Raw genomic sequence first — 14,814 nt, 5'->3', positions numbered from 1 at the left:
TTGCCAACCAAACCTTTTTTTACATCCCTCATCTCCTCCTTGTCCAATAAACCCTGACGCCTCTTTGCTACCATTAATTCTCTACTGTATCCTCCCCCACGTCCTCCGCCCTCGTCCATCACCGCTCTTGACTTTGCCATCTACTTCAAAGACAAAATTGACTCTATACACAATGATATCTGTTCTCGTCAGACTTGCCTCTCCCCAGCTGTCCTCTCTATCACTCACTCTGCCACCCTTGTCTCCTACCCACCTGTTACTGTGCCTGAGATCCTCACTCTTCTCTCTGCCTCTTTTTCTACAACTTGTCCTGTCCCCTCCAAGTTCCTCCACTCCCTCTCTTCCAGTGCCTGTCACCTTGCTCACATATTTAACCTCTTTCTCTTCACTGGTATCTTCCCCTCGGCCTTCAACCATGCTCTCATCTCTCCTATTCTCAAGAAACCTTCCCTTGACCCATCTTCTCTGTCAGGGGCAGGCTGGGCTGGGGGGCAGGGGTACTTAATACAGCAATAATGAGAATGGTTAGATTAATGGAAGCAGCGACAAGTGCTGCAAATCACAGGGAGAACATATAGCAATTCAAGCATCAATATAAGAGAAGGCATAGTACTGGGACTGAGGCAGAGAGGAATCCAGAGCGGAACACCACATACAGCAATGCAGGGAGACAAGATATGTCACAGTGCAGAGATGGAGAATCCGACAAGGTTAAGCAAAGAGGAGGGTTGGTAATTATCTACGGCGGAGCATAGCTAATTACCAACAGCAGGGTTGAAGGTAATGAGAGTCTGTGTATCACAGTAGAGGCAAACTTGAGAGTTAACAGAGTCTTGTAATATGCACATGAAGATACTTGCAGCAAGGAAGTCCCAGGAGAAGTGCTCCAGCACTTGGTTAAAGAAATGAAATTCTTTCACAAGGAAGACACAGGGTCAGGATAAACAAGGGTCTATTGAGTCAGGGTAGCAAACAAGTTGACAGTGAGCAGGTGTCAGTGCTGAGTTTAAATAGAGCAGGTTTGAACGACCCGCCCTGAGGGCAAGTCATGTGATCCACAGGAGAACAGAGCAGACAGGGACAGTAGCTAACCAGGACAGGATTGTTGCAGTCTGCTTCTGGCTCCCCCCCCCTCTTCCCCTTTCTATTGGAGTCCCACAAGGCTCTGTCCTTGGCCCTTTGCTCTTCACTCTCTACACCATCTCTCTTGGTGAACTCATACAATACCACATCTATGCTGATGACACTCAAATCTATCTTTCCTCCCCTGACCTCTCTCCCTCTGTCCTAAACCAAGTATCTAGCTGTCTCTCTGCTGTAATTACCTGGATGTCACAGCGCTTCCTGAAACTCAACATCTCCAAATCCGAGCTCATCATCTTTCCTCCTGCCAATGTTGCTATCCCTCCCAATATCTCTCTCTTGGGTGACAACATTACTCTTTCTCCTGTCACCCAAGCTCACTGCCTTGGATTCACCCTTGACTCAGCCCTCAGCTTTAACCCTCATATCCAGTCCCTCACCAAATTCTTCCACTTCTGTCTCCGTAACTTTATTAAAATCTGTCCGTTCTTCTCTCAGGAAGCAACAAGAATACTGGTCCATTCACTCATCATTTCTCGTCTTGACTTTTGCAACCTCCTTCTCACTGGTCTCACTCGCTCTCCCACTTTTGATCTTCAAAACATACAGAATGCACGGCTCAGCTCATCTTCCTCTCCCACCGCACCTCTTCTGCTTCTCCTCTACATAAATTCTTTCATTGGCTCCCTGACTGTTTCAGAATTCAGTTCAAGCTCCTTACCCTCACTTACAAAGTCCTTATCAACACTTCTCCTCCTTACATCTCTAACCTTGTCTCGAGGTATATACCTACCCGGCCACTCCGCTCCGTCTCTGACCTCCGCCTCAATTCAACTCTCATTACCTCCTCCCATGCTCGCCTCCAAGACTTCTTCCATGCTGCCCCTAATCTTTGGAACTCCCTACCCCATCTCACTCGACTCTCCCCTAACCTTCAGTCCTTCAAACGCTCACTCAAAACTCACCTTTTCAAGCTCGCCTATCCTACCATCTACTAACAATTCTATCCATCACCTCCTCTTCCTCATCTGCCGTCTTATTTTTTCTCCCAGATGGTCCTAAAATCTCTCACCACCCCTCTCTTTAGAATGTAAGCCTTCACAGGCAGGGTCCTCTCTACCTATAGTCCCACGTCTGTCTCCTATCCCTCGTACATGCTGTCACGTCTTTTGCTGCACTCTGTGTAAGTCCCCATAGCACTACTCACACTCATCTGATCTACTGACATGTATTACTTCATGTATTTTTTACTTGCTTCCGTATCCGGCGCTACACAATCTGTGACGCCTTATAAATAAATAATAATAGTATGATTGGAGCATGAATATCCTGACCTTGTATGTTACAACTTTTAACATTATGGATTTATGCATTTTTTATTCCAGTTAATACTTAAAGACAATTTTGGTTGATTAAGCACCATATTGCTACGGCTAGTGGCTAATGTCATAAGCTTGCAGAACTAGTGGTAGAGGTCATCACCTATAGCAGCCGCTCACAGGTACTCAGATGGCCCAGAACTTAACTCTAGCATAGTATAAGCTTATAAGCAACACTGCAGTGAGGAAATAGGAAGTGGCAGGTAGAATGATAGCGGATAGTTAGAAGCAGGCCAAGGTAAGGAATCTGTGGCAAACAGAGTGGTCAAAGAGCAGACAAAGGGTCAAGCTATCTCTAAAGATCAATTGTGCAGATATTGTAGTTTATATGGTAAATATCTCATTCTACCACTGCACAAGCTATCTCTAAAGATCAATTGGGCAGATATTGTAGTTTATATGGTATGGTTACCCTCTATTTGTTTGTTTAAGAATTTTATTACTTTGTAGTGTGTGATTAGTGGGGGTTAACTCATGAAAGTAGTCACATGGCTATTCGAACCTATTTAAACAGCAGCATTAGGCTGGTTAAGCCTATGAGGCTGTTAGGTAGTGAGAATTCTTCTAAGTGAAATTCTTACAAGTGTATTAACTAGTATAGTTAGAGATATACAAGAGATGAACACTGCTACATGAAGACAACATTCAACAATCAGCCCTGAGCTCTGATATCCTCCACCACATGGATTGCTAACTGCCTGGACTTTCCCTGCTGAACTGTTTCTCACACTTATTCAGGCCTGCTGCAGTATTATCACTTGGTGATTCCTCTTATGCTGCTTGGATTCCCACTTTTAAACCACACTGTTGCTCCACTTAGCTTGAACTTTGAACTGGCTCCCTCTTGTTCTGTGGATTTGTATAACCAGCTCAGTGCACCTTGTATTATGCCCTGTTTTATACTATTGCCTTTTAAATCATGCCTGATGTTACTGTTTCACCTAACTGTTTTTTCTAAACCCACCCATCTGCTATCTCTGCTGTCCTTTCTGCTTCTTATTCCCTGACTCATACTTAACATCTCTTTTTCCTCTTTTCCCTCCTTCTACCTTTGCATTCTTTTTTATTCACCTTTTGTGCTCTCACCATTTCCTCACTACACTTGTAATCCCTTACCATTCTTGATTTCTGAATTCTTTCAACTGTCTATTCCACACCTTCTCTAGCATTATCATTATTTAATCCTCTCTTACTTCTGTCCTCTCCCTCTATCCCCCTGCTTCCCATGTCCAACATTTCCATATTCTTCCTCCTCCTCACTCCCCCCTCTCACTTCCCATCCCTCTCCCTATTTCACTCCTCTCATCCCTTCTGTGCCTCTGGGCCCCTTATCTAACATGCTGCCCCCTCTTACATCTTTTCCTCTCTCCTCCCTTTCCCCACTCACACCCTTTCCCTCTTGTCCCCTTCGCTGCTCTTCTTTCAGCGTCAATCTGCTCCTACCTACCTCCTCCCTCTTTCCCCCCAGCTAATCTTCTCCCTCACGTCACTCCTATCTTCTGCCTCTCCCATTCATAAACCCCCTTTTCTGCCCCATCTCCACTCTTCCCCTACCTTCCCCTTCCCCTACCTCTTGCTCCCCTGCCCCTCATCTCCTGTCTGCTGATAAATCCCCTCTTATTTCTGCGTCTCGTCCAATTCCAACCCTCTCTTCCTGTCATTACCCTCACTCCATATCTTACTCACCCTTGCAGACGAGCAACCCCAACAATCTCATCCACATCTCTCCTCTTCCCTCTCTTCCACTATCCTGTGGTCTCTGGAATGCCAGATCAGTCTGCAACAAATTGACCTCTATCCATGATCTCTTTATCTCTAGATCCTTCAACCTGCTTGCCATCACTGAAACCTGGCTATCCCCTGAGGACACTACCTCTCCAGCTGATCTCTCTTTCGGGGGCTTGTCCTTCTCCCACACACCCAGACCTGGGGAACGGCAAGGTGGTGGTGTCGGCATACTTCTATCCTCCTGCTGTTCTTTTCGGGTTCTTCCCCCTGAACCCTCCTTCTCTTTTTCCTCCTTTGAGGTACACTCTATCCGCCTATTCCACCCAGTCCACCTTCGTGTTGCTGTTATCTACCGTCTTCCTGGTCCTGTCTCCCAATTTTTTGATCACTTTGCCACCTGGCTCCCTCAGTTTCTCTCCTCTGACCTTCCCTCCCTGATCTTGGGGGATTTTAATATCCCTATAGACAATCCCTCAGACCCTGCTGCCTCCAAACTTCTCTCCCTCTCCTCCACCCTTGGTCTCTCTCAATGGACCTCCTCTCCCTCCCACCGCAGTGGCCACTCCCTAGATCTGGTTTTTTCACACCTCGGTACTGTCTCTGACCTCATTAATTCACCTTTTCCTCTCTCGGACCACCATCTCCTCTCTTTTAGCATCTCTCTACCCCTCTCATGGTCCCCGGCCCCAAGGTTACTTTCACCAGGCGTAATCTTGACACAGTTGATCCTACCAGTTTCTCCTACTCCCTGGGCTCGCTCCTCTCCCCCATCACCACTCTTTCTTGCCCCGATAAGGCTGTCTCCTTCTACAATCGCATTCTTACCGCTGCACTTGACTCTGTCGCCCCAGCTGTCACCGTCAAGCTTTGTCGGTCCCCCCCCACAACCGTGGCACACTAAACTTACCCGCTATCTTCAAAAATGCTCCCGCAGTGCAGAACGGCTTTGGAGAAAGTCACGCACTCATGCTGACTTCCTCCACTTCAAGTTCATGCTTGCCTCTTATAGTTCGGCCCTTTCCCTCTCTAAACAATCTTTCTTCTAAGCTCTCATTTCTTCCCAATCCTCCAACCCCCGTTGGCTTTTTGCCACCTTCAACTCCCTCCTCTCCCCTCCCCCTCTCCCACTCCCCACCATGCTCTCTGCTGTGGACTTTGCTACCCACTTCACCTCCAAGATTGAGTCTATACGTCATGACATCTCCCAGCAGTCCCTTCTTAACCCACCCTCTCCCCCCTCCCTGCCCATTCTGTCCCCCTTCTCACCCTCCTCTACTGCTGCTATCTCCTTTCTCCCCTCCAGCTAGCTCACCCTCCTTCTCTTCCTTCACTCTGGTATCTGCAGATGAAGTCCATACCCTTCTCTCTTCCTCTCCCCCTTCCACTTGCACACAGGACCCAATCCCCTCCCACCTCCTCCGCTCTCTCTCTCCCGAAGCCTGCTCCCACCTTGCACACCTCCTCAACCTCTCCCTCTCCTCTGGAATCTTCCCCTCCTCTTTTAAACATGCTCTTGTCTCCCCCATACTCTAGAAACCGTCCCTCGATCCCGCCTCTCTCCCTAATTACCGCCCTATTTCACTTCTTCCTTTTGCCTCCAAACTCCTTGAACGGGTTGTCTACAACCGTCTCACCTCCTTTCTTTCCTCTCACTCACTACTTGACCCGCTCCAATCTGGTTTTTGCCCCCTCCTCTCCACTGAAACTGCCCTCACTAAGGTCACTAATGACCTTTTCCTCGCTAAATCCAATAGACACTACTCCCTTCTTATCCTTCTTGACCTCTCTGCTGCCTTCGATACCGTTGACCACGCACTCCTTTTGCAAACTCTCAAATCTTTAGGCCTATGTAACACTGTCTTCTCCTGATTTTCCTCTTACCTCACCAACCGCTCCTTCTTAGTCTCTACTCATGATTCTACATCACGCCCTCTTCCCCTACCCGTTGGCGTTCCTCAAGGCTCCGTTCTTGGCCCCCTGCTTTTCTCCCTCTACACCTCCTCCCTTGGTGTCCTCACCGACTACTTTGGCCTCCCATACCACCTCTATGCTGATGATACCCAAATCTATCTTTCAACCCCTGAACTCTCCCCTTCCCTTCTGTCTCATGTCTCCTCCTGTCTCTCGGCCATCCCATCTTGGATGTCCCAACGTTTCCTTAAACTCAATATTTCCAAGACCAAGCTTATAGTCTTCCCCCCTGCCAGGACTCTCCCACCTCCCCCCCTCTCTTTTTCTGTTAATAACACTACCCTCGTTTCTGTCCCCCAAGTCCGATGCCTTGGGGTCATCCTTGATTCCTCCCTCTCATTTAAGCCTCACATTCTGTCCCTCTCAAAATCCTGTTACTTCCACCTTCAGAATATATCTAAGATACGTCCCTTTCTCACCACGGAAGCCACGAAAACCCTTGTTCACTCGCATATTATCTCTCGCCTTGACTACTGTAGCCTTCTTCTCTCTGGCCTACCCGATTCTCGCCTTGACCCTCTTAAGTCTATCCTCAATGCTGCTGCCCACCTCATTTTTCTCTCCCGCCGCTCTATCTCTGCGGTCTCCCTCCAACAGTCACTACATTGGCTCCCCATACCCTACATAATTAAATTTACACTCCTCACCCTCACCTTTAAAGCTCTTAGTCAATCTTCCCCTCCCTACATCTCCAATCTCATCTCTAGCTACACTCCTACTCACCCCTTCCGCTCTGCCTCTGACCGTCGCCTCACTACTTCACTGATCACCTCCTCTCACTCTCCTCTTCAGGACTTTGCCCGGGCTGCTGGCCTGCTGTGGAACGATCTTCCACGTTCCATCAGGTTAGCATCTACTCTCAAAGGCTTCAAGCGTGCCTATAAGACTCATTTCTTTATTCAAGTCTATCAATCCTCCTAACTTTCTTGTCCTGGCTCTCTCCCCTAGTTAGTACCACCCTTTATGTGTCTCCCCCTTCCCTTTAGGTTGTTAGCTCTCATGAGCAGGGCCCTCTTTCCTTGTGTGCTCCTTCTACTGTTCCTTCATCCTCTGTACCTCTTGGCCTGCTTCGCTAGCCCTGTTTTCCCTGTTATATTAATCTTCAGCCTTCTTCATGCTGATTTCTACTATCCCTTTCACTATCTGTCAGATATAATCTGATTTGCTTTACCCTGTCACCTGTGTTTGTATATATTTGTGTATCATGTTGTGTCTTGGTTCTGTTTTCTGTATATGTAATGTACGGCGCTGCGGACCCTTTGTGGCACCTTATAAGTCAAAGATAATAATAATAATAGGGCTTGCAGCGAGCAGGAGTACCCAAATAACAAGCCAGAGGTCAGGGCAATCAGCATATAATCAGAATCCAGAGCAGGCCAAGGGCCAGTACCAGGAAATCAACCAGGTGTCAGCAGACTATACAAGCAGGTCAGCAATCCACAGGGGAAAACACTATAAGCAGCAGGTAGGCAAAGCCCTCCTTGCTTTAAATACCAGATCTGACAAATGAGGGAACGGGGCACTGACACTGATTAATTAATCTTAATTGCACAGCCGCCCGGCTGCTACCTAATGCCAGGATAACTGCAGAGTGTCCCAGTTCTTGCCTGGTAATGGCTGGGGCAGAAGGGGAAGTGATGTCCAGATCATCATGATGACTGCCGGGGGAGTGATCAGGCAATAAACACTGAGCACGGTGCTCGAGGACTGCCTAATCTCATAACACATATCCACTTTATATTATTCATTTGACTTCATTATTTTATTACGGGACACCATTGTGGTAATTTAAATGAACTCTGAATATACTAGTTTTTTTTAAACCCATTTGCAGGTAAATCAGTACCAACTGCAACATTCATATTCCTTGAAGCTTACCTGATTGATCATGTGGACTTCATGTTATATCAAGTTAATGCAGAGCACAAGCTCTTGTTTTTTATGTTGGATCATGTGCATACAATTTTCTGGATGCTACAAATTATTAATCATGAGTACAATAAATTAAGTTATATTTTTTGGGATGTAGTTGGAATATCGACAGTTAACATGTCAACATTCACAATGTCTACACCATAAGGTCAACAGTCATAATGTCAACACAGTTAAAAGTCAACATTCGAAATGTTGACATGAAGCACTAGATTTAAAATGGCAATACAGAAAAAAACAAAACAAAAACAGAACTAAATGTAGAAAAAAAGGTGTGCCACCCCCTCCCCAAAAAACATAACCAACCCTAGTGCTGCCAGCCTAGGATGGTACTAGCAAAATCAGGGTTTTACTACTACCACCACTAGGCTAGGCTGGTTACACTATTGCAGGCAAATTTGCAGCATAGGATCCCACTGCCATAATGCCAAACCAACACCAGGCTGGTTAGCACAGGGCTTGAATCCCCCACTCCATAGGTGTACCCAGCCCTGTGCTGATAGCACTAGAGTTCTTCCCACACCCTGGGCGGTGGGAGTGAGGTAATAATAATGATTTTATTGTAAAAAATTATTTTGTCCCTGATACACTACAGGTTCCAGCATACCCTAGTTGTCGTTAAGTGTCTGGGCATGCTGGTGCTTCTATTACTGTGAGCCCCAGCATACCCATGGCTGCTAGGGCATACTGGTACTTGGAAAACCTCAAGTGCCTGCATTCCATGGCACTTAGGTCCAGCTGGGACCTGTAGTGCACCAAGGAGAAATGTAAATAAAATACACACACCAGTGTAAAAATTATTTAAAGTGAAATAAAAACACCTCTACACATCCCTCATACACCATCTTTATTGCTCACCTACATCCAGGGTCTTCATCTGTAATACATCCAAGGGTCCTTGCCAAAATAATAAACCCTGATAGATTATGCAAGAGTAGCTCCTAAGAGCTCTTGCAAAATGAGATCTTACAGCAGTACTCATATTTATAACATGGGGGTTTCCCACGACAAGTAATCCTGTTTACAGCACCAAATTTTATGAGGTTATCAAGATTATAATTATTAAATACTATCAAAAGAAATAATGACAACTGACACAAAACAAATGTGATACATTATTTTACTTGGCTTTAATGAATGAGGTTAGCATACAATCAGTGATGCCTAGATCTAGATGCATGCTGTCTCTTCACCGACCAGAGAGATTCCAGCGAAAATCCCCACCCTGTTACTTCTTATATACCTTCTGCAATCTCATAGAAATAATTATAATCCAATACTAACATTGGACAGTAGTACTCTAAGTATCAAAGATGTGGTTATATATACCAATAAATGACAGTAACACTACAGCGAAGGCTTAAATTGTAAATGTATTGCTTATACATTATGTGTATACTGATGTGAATGAGATCTCTGTACAGCGCTGCGGAATCAGTGGCGCTATATAAATAAATGGTGATGATGATGATGATGATTATAGCAAAACAAAAAAGAATACACAATCTATTTCTAGTAACTTAATATATCATTCTTATCTAATGTAAGAGTTGCAGAATTTTAACAATATATGGATTCATATATAAGGTTACAATACATTACTTCATACATACTTGGGTCATGGGTTAGATTTTAACTAGGGCCCTATCTTGTGGAGTTTGTGTGGGTTTAATTTGTGTTTTCCCTTTTCCTCCCACACTACAAAGAGATACTAGTAGGTTAATTGGCTTCTGACAAAAGTATGTGTCTGTGTGGTAGGGAGGGAATATAGATTGTAAGCTCAATTGAGTGAGATGTGAATGAGTAAATATTTTTGCACATATATATATATATATATAACTGCTTATATATAAATACCTGAACTTGTTAGAGTTTTACATACAAACTTTTATATAAATTTGATCTCACTTTTAATTGTGAATTACTAATTATAAAATTCCTGTCACATATAGTGTTTCTATAGACTACCAATTCTAAGCAGCAAATGTTGAGCAACCATTTCTAGTTTAGCATATCTACAGTGGCCATTGTAGCCATTTCCATTCCAGGATTATACTAGGTACTTTAATGATTTAAAGTGTAAGTTGTAAACTTAATTTTGACAGTTCTCTACTTAAGATTTATTTGCAAAAACATTTGATATTGTTTGACAAATTAGTACATAGGATTAGATTATCAATAATGTAAAAATGAAAATGTATGTATGGGAGTAGAAAACTGGCTGAAGAACACAGAATTGATATAATAGAATATATTAAAATTGTAACATATTCAGATTAGCAATTTTTTATTGGGTATATTTTCAATCTTTTTATTAATGATGCAAGTAAAATGCAGAGAGCACTAAACTATGTGGGGTTGTTAACTCAGCTGAACAGTAATTGTACAGAACAACTTGGACTTAATAGTAAGCAGAGGCAGATCGGGAACTTAAAGTGGCCCTGGAAAAAGTTCTTGAGGTGGCCTTATGTGGACGGTACCAAATCAACTGTAGGTGGGGCTAACACAAAAGTAGGATGGATTTAGAACTACTGGAATTTGGTTGTAGTACCATTTAGGAAAACCTAGATGTGATGACTTAATACATAGTGGGTCATTTCAAAAGCAATGCAGGGAAAATGCTGCCAGTCCAGTATTATAAAAATACATGAATCCTTTTACATGAACTGCGACTGGTTTATGCTACTGTGCTCAAACTTGTTTAGTTGCTTACTAACACATACTTTCAATACTTCCTTCATAGAAACAAATATGACTTTATTTAATAAGTTTAATTATTATGAAACATGTTGGCACAATCATATTTGATCAGTCTGCCAGAGCAGCATATAGGCACCTCACCACACTGTTGCATCTTCCTCTGATGTCATGAGATACAAACTACCAGTGAAATCTCTCTCTTTAATATAGAAAAATGTGTACTGTGCAAGGTAGAAGGCAGGTAAAGGGATCAATGCAAGAACCACTAAAGTATCACCAGAGCTGGAATATAGCTCTGGGGGTCCTATAGCACGTAAAACAGGGGGTTTATCATTTTAGATAGATTTTAGACAAATACACAGGGAAAACTGTGTGCACTACTGTTAGGTGCACAGAGCTTTGCCTTCACAAGCAGTATAGTGTAAAGGGAGACTTACCTCCCAACTGTACTTGCAGTCATGTCCTGACTAAGCAAGACAATCACCCAAATTCGGGACTTTCCCACCAGATTCAGGACAGCTGGCAGACTGTCTTGCTCTCTCCTACCTGTTCTTGTCACTTTCACCATCTGTGGCTGCTGGTGTATTTAGCTCAGTTGCTACTTGTCTGGATCCTGAAATGTTGGAGGAAACTTCCGAATAAGGCTTATGCCCAATCCGCCCCTGATAGTAAGTCAGTCAGGGAAATGGTAGATGAGATTCAGCTTAGGTCAAATCCTGCTTAGAGAAAATGAATATCCAAACACTCACATAAAAGCACTTACTTTACTGATCTCTTCAAAATAAATACCATGTAATAACAAACAGGCAGTATTTATTCAACCAGATACAATAATACACATCCTTTGAGTAGAAAATTTAGCAGCATCACCACTTTTTCAATGTAAGGGACTGAACCTTCAGCATCAAGGGCAGACTGGGTAGGGGGGTAGGGGGCATCTGCTCCCGGCCAGTCCAATAGTGGGCTACCTTGTCCTGGGTCACTGGGCTACCTGCATTTTTTCCTTTAAAATGTTCCAAATAGGCTGCCCTGCTCAGCACTTTCTCTTAACCAATGTGATGTGCCCAAACTCCATGACCTTTGTATAATAAAAAAAAAAAAACTATGTGTATAAGCATACAAATGCTTAAATCATATTAATTAGCTAAAATGTCTCAGAACATTCCAGTACTCAATAAGTAATATGTAATCTTACAACATACTCATTTTGTTTATTGAAACCAGAGGGTCCTTTTGCTACTAAACAAATTATTCATTGAGCTATGTTCCTTCATTGAACTGTCTTTATGTGATCCTAAAAACCATAAAGATTCCAAACAGCTTGCTCTATAATGTCTCACTTCTCTTGTTTTTAAACTACAAATAGTATTATTCACATATTTACATGAGTGCAATGTGATGTACTACTACATAGCACAGTTAATAAATGAATACATTTTGTAGAAAGAATTACAATGTTACAAATGACATTGTAAAAAGATTTGACACCTTTCCCGTGCCCATTTACCTTATAGGTTATGTGTTTACCAATAATCTAATAATGGGGAGTAAATAATTAACTATGTACCAATTTGTTATTTAGTGTGTGACATTTCCTAAATATTACCTTAAGATGAACATTTCTTTAATGTTGGCACTTGTGCCTTACCAATTATTAAACATGATCTTTCATATAGCATTACTCATGGGGGAATAATCAAAAATAAACCAGTAACTGAGGAAGAGGCAGGTGCCAGTAAAATTTTGACTGGGGATTATTCAATTGCATTCACTTGGAGGTCACTTTTGGAAAAGCAGTTAGAGAAATTGAAGGAGATGAAACTAAGCAATTCTGCTATGTAGGACTTGTAGATCAAGTACTTTATTTGTTTCGCCAGGATCTGAGAGTTATCAACATCTTGATATCGGATAACTACATTTTTGCAACTGTGCATAATCCTAGGTTTAAGCTATGTCTTCTCTTTCTTTCCAACTGATCCAGATCTCAAGAGATGCAATGAGCTCCTGGTCAGCAAGCTGACAGCTCAAGTGGTACATAACACGATGACTCATTCTCCCTTAGTTTCTTTGGCAACTGCTGCTAGGAGAAAACTTAGCTTTCCCAAGACACCCAGTGGTGATGCAGATGAGTCAGCACAACATTTTACATTTGGTCTGGTCTAAAAGAATTGCCCAAAAATCGTGACAGCTCTGTTGCAAATTGAACTACAAATTCCACGAGGAAGTCATTTACTGGCATTTAGATCAAAGTACAGAGACTTCTGTAATGGCGGATTCCAGCTGGGATGAATTAGTATTGTGTGAGGATGATGTACACACTGATGAGCGCGAGTATGATGACAGTGTAGATTGCAGGTGCTGGGATATAGCTGAGAGAAAGAAGGTAGCCGATGCTGGAATACTTATTAATATTTGGGTAAAATTACATGTTGGCAATTTTATGTTTTTCTACAGCAGAGTTTCACATTTATTAAAGATGTGTTTTTTTCTTTAAAAATGTAAAAGCTTTTTTTAACATTTTTGTTTTTGACATTTATGTTATGGAGACTTCTGTAATGGTGGTTTCCTGCGGGGATGAATTAATATTGTGTCAGGATGATGTACACACTGATGAGAGTGAGGATGAGGATGAGGCTGAAGATGATGACAATAACATCTTGCCACTGTAGAGTTCATTTACAGCACTGCTACCTTAGCTGCCTTAAGCCCATTGTTATCTTGTTTTAAGGAGGGTCTAAACAAACCAAGCACTTCAGCCACAAAAGTGGCACTCCTTGTCGCTGAATTGCTTGGTTTGTTAAAGTGTGCATGTCCTTTTTAAGATCCATTATAAGGGTGGGTGTGAGGGTCCCAAGGACAATTCCAACTTGCACCACTTTTCCTTTCAGCTACCGCTGTGTGCCAATGTTAACTACATGTGCTATAAGTGCTGAAGTTTGTTTTCAATCATCCTTTCAATTGCTTCTCTCTCGTACGTGTGACCACATACTTTGTTATTCACTGGGTTCACCATCTCTAACTGTGTTATAGGAGTGCTCTGGGTGTCGGTGATCTCCTCGTCTTCATCTTCTACATTTTCATCTGCAGGGGTCGGTGACAGACCCATTTGTTTTCTCTGGTCACTTAGCTGTTCTTTAAAATGGACATATTTATTAATCTGCCTGAGGGCCTCCTCTGTATTATTCTTCTGAAGCGCAGTGTATCTCTCATGTATAAGCTCTCTTAAATTCAGGATCTCATCCGGTGGATCACGTTTTAATTTAAGTATGGCCTCCTCAACTGCATCTATATATTGGTTTAAATCTCTGTTCAATGCAGCTTTTTACAAAATGACGGATTCCATGCTGCCCACATGTTCTGTGTCACAGTCTGTATGAAGCAGATGTAATGCCACTCCAGTTGTAATATCCATTCCTTTTCCTACATAAGTTTGATTCTTCAGGGATGAGAGGGAGGTATCCAGGGAGTAGAAGGAGATTAAAGATGCAGCACAAGCAGACATGGGTTAATAATGTAGAGCTCATTGACAGCACTGTTGGACTTAAGGCAGCTAAGCTATTGGTAGCTTGTTTTGTGGGAGCCCAAACAAACCAAGCCCTTCAGCCACAAAAGTGGCATTCCTTGTTGCTGGAGTGCTTGCTTTGTTAAAATGTACATGTCCTTTTCAATATCTTACATAAGGGTGGGTGGGAGGGCCCAAGAACAATTCCATCTTGCACCACTTTCCTTTTCTGCCACTGCTGTTTGGCAATGTTGCCTAGATGTGCTATTAACTGCCGTGTGTTTGTGTTGTTGCTCTGTTGATTAGCATCCAGCCACCTCGCTGCAGTCTTTGTCTGAACGTGGATGAAAATAATATTGTGACCTGTGAGGTGGTCAAAATCAGGGCCAGATTAACCCGAGGTCTAACTAGGCTAGAGTCCAGGGGCCTCTGGCATCTGGGGGGCCTGGCGGCATTCTTTGGGTCGGTTATGCTGTTAACTGCCTGCTGTCACTGTAGATCTTCCGCAGCACGCAGTAA

At 43.2% G+C, this 14,814-nt stretch overlaps 1 protein-coding gene across 1 annotated transcript in view; it reads left to right on the top strand.

Annotated features, from left to right (window-relative positions):
• The window catches only part of ARHGEF18 (Rho/Rac guanine nucleotide exchange factor 18), a 261,370-nt gene that overhangs the window by 50,486 nt on the left and 196,070 nt on the right, over positions 1-14,814 (top strand). The window lies entirely within an intron of this gene.

This window comes from Mixophyes fleayi, chromosome 1 (genome assembly GCF_038048845.1).
Source record: "Mixophyes fleayi isolate aMixFle1 chromosome 1, aMixFle1.hap1, whole genome shotgun sequence".
Taxonomy (NCBI): Eukaryota; Metazoa; Chordata; class Amphibia; order Anura; family Limnodynastidae; genus Mixophyes; species Mixophyes fleayi.
The sequence above is the reverse complement of the archived record's forward strand: the minus strand, read 5'-3'. Positions and strand labels throughout refer to the sequence as shown.